The 6,036-nt window shown below is 32.7% G+C and overlaps 1 pseudogene; it reads left to right on the forward strand.

The window, feature by feature from the left end:
• The first annotated feature begins 531 nt into the window (after positions 1-531).
• On the forward strand, positions 532-3,931 carry LOC133832267 (glutathione S-transferase U9-like; annotated as a pseudogene).
• Positions 3,932-6,036: the final 2,105 nt, after the last annotated feature.

Raw genomic sequence — 6,036 nt, forward strand, 5'->3', positions numbered from 1 at the left:
TTTATTCTCCTTTAAAATTTACAATTTACAGATTGCTCATTTTATAGTCTGACTTTTTCCGTCTGGATATATATATATATATATATATGAGTTCAAGAGATAGGTTGTTACGACAAATATTCTAGGTTGTTACGCATTTTCCCCACAAATATAATAGTAGCTACATAACTACTATTTATATTTATATGTATTAATATGTCATGAAAATCTGTAGCTACGTGTTCTGAATTTATTGTGAAATTATAAATTACAATTTCCAATATTGACTAGAATATCATTTGAGTCATTCAGCACATACTCCAAAGTGTTATCAATAAGAGCGATCTTTAAATATCAATTCATGTCACAAAGGATCATTAGCCACGCAATCTTGATAATACAGTATAACCAATTATAAAATTAAGCCTGTACCATTGTATGCCAATCTAATAGTAAGAAAACAGTACTTAAAGGACTCGCAATTCGGTGATCTATATCCTTTCTCTTTTTAAACACTCAAAAAATCAACACTAAGTACCCAATTAAGTGATCATGGCAGGAGAAGAGGATAATGTTACTTTGCATGGTGGGGGTAGCCCTTACTCCAAGAGAGTGGAACTGGCCCTTAAACTTAAGGGTATACCTTACAAATTTGTGGAAGAGGAACTTAAGAGCAAAAGCTCAAGTATAACCCTATTCACAAAAAAATACCTATTCTTGTTCACAATGGAAAACCCATTTCAGAATCACTTATCATCCTTGAATATATCGATGAAGCATGGAAAAATACTCGTCCTGCAATTTTTTTTTTTAAGAGGACCCTTACAAAAGGCCACAAGTTCATTTCTGGGCAAGCTTTATCCAGCAACAGGTGAGAAAGTTTAAAAGCTTTTATAATACTAATTTATTGTCACGCCCCGAGCTCTAGGCCATGACAGATTTGTAATATCCATAATTTTGGTGGTCAAAAACCAAACTTTGACCCTCGTTGAAAAATAGTCTTTATAAATGATCATGTAATTTATATTAAATCGTACTAAAAGTTAAAATAATGAAATAACTCATATAATTATACATAAAAATATTAGTAATAAAAGTATGATAATTTATCATTATACATAAAATAATAATATTCTCACAGTTATGTAATCACCAAATAGTTAAATTTAATAAGTCATACACACCCAAAATAATACTTAGCATCCACAATTCCTCATCCCTAACTATTTCATAGCTCATTCAGATATACCGATTATTAGATTCCAAGTCGAATACATATATAAAATGCTCAAAAGATAAGACAATGACATGAAATAGAAATAGGCTAAACACATTGGCCCCATCGATAATTCATCTTTTCCACGTTCCCGTCACTAGGCTCCTGGAATGAGAGAGATAGGGGTAAGCTTATAAAGCCCAGTAGGAAAACAACTAATAACATAGGACCCAAAAGTTTAATACAACCCCTGCATGGTTAGCTTTGAAAACAAAACATATATCATCATGTATAAACCAAAATAGAGAAACCACAAATAATCATAAGAGCATAGCTACAAGTGCACATCACAATGTCCACTAGATCCCTAGTTCCCGTTACCCACCATAGAAAATCCGACATCCTAAACCGGGTAGTCGGACCTGATAACCACCATAAAAGGAGGCTCAGAACACTTCCTGTATATAGTTGCTAGGTCTTTACACCTACAGGTGAGTGGACACCTGATCTACCTATGATGACACAGAGACTAGTTCGTAAAATAACAACGTGCACCAATCATGATCACTATAGCTCTCATCGGTATAACCAAATGCAGGTAAACATAATATTCCCTTTATATTTTAGAAAATTGGACAGCATAATAGCCACATTTGAATAAACCCAAAAATCATAACCTACATAAATAAGTGAACAAAAATATATATATTTGGCACTTAGTGCCCTCAGAACAGATCAGAAAATATGCAGGTTAAGTTTTCAATTTTTCAAAAATCTTATAAATATCAAAATTGGAATATGTTGAATACAATTTAATATGAATAAAATAAGTCCAATAGTCTAGTTGAGTCCCTACCTCTTTAGAATTTAATTTGAGCTCAAAGCGACGTCAAAGCGATGCTCCTAAGCTTAACGATGATCTAAGAATTATTTAGTCTGATTTTTAATATCACATTTTTCCTACGTGCACCAACCAAATAAGCAAATGATTATCATTATAGCATTCCTTATTCAAAATCGTGTCCAATAACATATAATATGACCATATTTAAAATTTCAAGTTCCGCAACCTCACCCAAGCATAACACAATAGCGGTTGGTGGAAGTACCGGAAACTTCAACGAATATATGCATGACATATATCAAAACGATCAACTCGATGAGTACATCACGAAAGTACAGCTCCTTCGCCCAAATAACGTCCGATGTTGCTGGAAAATGCTTACAAAGGACGAAGATACCCAAAATCTCGCCGGAGAAAAATGGCGAGTTGACCGGAATGACCTAGTGGGCGACGATCCTCTCACGATGTTGATTCCAACGATACCACCCACTCGCCGAACGGTAGTCGGAGTTCGCCGAAAAGTCACCTCAAAGTTTTGACGGCGAAACTTCGGAGTGATCGTACATGCGCGTCCTTGCTCCGATGGTCACCAAATTTCAGGGTTGTCGTCGTCACCGGTTAGGGAAGCTGCAGCTCTGGCGCGTGCTAGAAATGGTGCTCCGGTGGTGGCTGGTCTGAAGCTTGCCGTGCGCTGCTTTGGAGAGAGAAAAAAAGAAAGAGAAAGAAAATAGACAGAGAGTAGGGGTGAGCACGGTGTGGTTTGGGCGGTTTGAACACTTTTTAATACACCACGCCACAAGTGCGGTTTAGTAACTAGAACACACCATGCGATGTGATTTGGTTGCACCAAACCGACCAAACCAAACCATTTTTTGCGGTGTGGTTTGGGTGATTTTCCAAGGTTTGTGTAAAAAAATATGTCATAACAAAATTTAAATTTTAAAAAAAATACTAAATCTTTAGTTCATAACAAATCATTAATAAGTTCTAAACAACATCACAAGTTATCAATTAAGTTCAGTGAAACACAAAAAAAATATACAAGTCTCTCATATTGGGTAGCTATAAAAAATGGTATATATGTAAAGTTTATTTATTTTTAATATATTTGTAAGTATGCGGTGCGGTGCGGTGCAAACCAAAATTTCACACCGCCAAACCGCGCATCGCACCGCACCGCGCGATTTAGCTAAAATACAAACCATACCGAACCATTACACTTTTGACACCGCGGTTTGCGGTGTAGTATGGTGCGGTGCGGTCGGTCACCGCGGTTTGTCGGTTTAGATGCTCACCCCTAACAGAGAGTAGTCGGGGAAGAGGAGGGAAAAGGCCAAAAGAAAAAAAAATGGGACTTTGACCCAGGTGGGTCCCACCTCTATATAAAATAAAAATATTATATTTATTTATTTATTTTATTTTTTTCCTGAGACTTTACATTTATAATATTCCAGTGCTTCAAGACTAACATTATTTTTAATTTTATGTGTGGTTGGTCATACTTATTGCAGTTATTAGATACGTTTTCCTTGGTATTTTTAGCTATGGAGAAACGCAAGAAAAAGCTGTCCATGAACTGTATGAAAAATTTACAATACTTGTGGAAAAAATAATTAAGGGATCAATTTTCCCAGATGGGTTTTATTTTTTTGATGGGAAAAATCTGGGTATTCTTGACATTTTGATGTGTGCAAGTTTTTGTACTTATAAAGTTCAAGAGGAAGTTTTAGTTATAGACCCAGAAAAAAACAACCCCACTTATATTTTCATGAGTGACAGCTCTTGGTGAGATACCTGTGGTGAAAGAGTTATTCCCAGTTCCTTTTGAGAAGCTAGTAGAAATTCTTGGTGGCCTTAGAAATAATGTCCTTAATTCTACTCCTGCTGCTTGATTTGTCCTACTCTTTTTCAGCTTTCTCTTATGATAAGGCGCTATTGGTACTGTTTTGTTCTGCTTGATATTATCTTTGCTCCAAGTGCTGTTGTGGCATCTATTTTCACTCCAAATTTACACATGTTATTGTCGAGTTGTTGTACTCTAGTGTAATGTAAAATTTGTGAAATAATTATTAGTGTTTACCATATAGAAGAGGAAAATCTGAAAAGAATTGTTATTCTTTGGTTGATGCTGAATCTTTACACGAAGTCTATACATAGACCAAGTCTTTACACGAAGTCTATACATAGACCAAGTTGCTAACCTAAACAGTGAGTAAAATAACTAATACCAACCTAACAGAATAATGTAACAAATGATGTTTATTAATCTTAATACGACCCCTCAAGAGGGAGTATACAAGTTAAGAATACCCATCTTGGATCTTTGAAGGCAGTGGGAAAAAGAGATTTTGTGAAGACATCGACAAGATTTTGTGAAGAGCTAACATGAATCAACTTGAGAACTTGAGCTTGAATTTTCTCTCTTACTATATGGCAATCAATCCCAACATGTTTTGTCTTTTGTGGAAGATCGGATTTTCGATATGTGAATTGATGCATTGTTATCACAAAATAATATTGCTGGAGGTGAATACTTCATGCCAAAGTCTTTAAGGATGGATGTAAGCCCAGTTATTTGGCATGTAACATTGGCCATTGCAAAACTGTAGGTTGTTTCTTGGATTTCCATGAGACTTAGTTCTTTCCAAGGAATACACAATATCCAGAAATGGATCCTCTAGTATTAGGACAAGTTCCCAATCGGCATCAGCAAAAGTTTTAATAATATAAACAATTTATATGACCAAAAAATAATCTAGAAACATTAACATACAATATTATTAATCATGCAACAAATATATAATTAAAAATATATTTATATACAACATATAAATAAAAAAAATCAAGAACATAAACTTTTACCTCTTGAAGCCTATCAAGTGTCATTGATTCTTTTCGTATTATTAGCAATATTCCTATCCAAAGCTTTGAGCACTCAAACCACGATCTTCCGAAGTATTCTCTATACCTCAATAATGGTGTGGGCACATAAAGAACATGAGTTTGTATTTTAAAAATCACAAGTATTTCTCAACACATGAAAACTTGGATTATGGTATGAGAATGACTAAAATAAAGAAGAAGAAAAAGAAAAAATAAAGTTGTCTCACAAAAATTCTGAGAGAATTATTCTGAATTGTCTCCGTATTGTTGTGTGTTTTCTTTCTATGTCTTTTCTCTTCTTCTTCTATATCATATATGTAGAAATTTATCTATCACCTTATTATTCTTAATAATAATAGTAATATATTAAAATATAATAATGATGATAGAATTTGTTTTAGGTAAATATCTAACTTACAAAATTTGAAAAATCATTTTCAAATTATTAAATAATTAAATAAATGAAATAAAAACTATATAGATACAATATATGTATATGTGGTACACGCATGGCACAGTCCTTGGACTGTGTCAGGCATGTACTGCTATTCTCTTTTCAAAGATTTTGTATTTTTATTTTATTTAATTATTTAATTAAATTCAATCTCCAACAAAATAAGGTGTTAATCTTTTTAAGAAAAAGACGACAACCAGATTTCAAATTTTAAATTTTAAATTCAAAATTCAAAATACAAATTCATGATCATCATTATCATCATCTTTTAAAATTAAATAAATCAAAAACTATTTTTGACTTATCAATTTTATTTTCTCACACTCAAATAAAATAATTAATTTCAAAAATTAATTAATTTATTTATATATATATGAATTTCGAAATTTATATATTTAAATTAATAAAAGTATTTTCCAAAACTAATAATTAATTCTAAATTAATTATTCAACATTAATTATCATATAATTGCATACTTGACCCGAAGAATAATTTTTTTTTTCAAAATTTCAAATTACAGTTATACCCTTGTATCAACTCTTACCTTGATATGGTGTTGATAGAGATACCCTGGAGACCTTTGGACCTACAATATCAAGCTCCAATATATATTACATTATTAATCAAAGCTCTTTGATTAAATAATCATATTTATTAAT

The sequence above is a fragment of the Humulus lupulus genome, chromosome 4, assembly GCF_963169125.1.
Source record: "Humulus lupulus chromosome 4, drHumLupu1.1, whole genome shotgun sequence".
Lineage (NCBI taxonomy): Eukaryota > Viridiplantae > Streptophyta > Magnoliopsida > Rosales > Cannabaceae > Humulus > Humulus lupulus.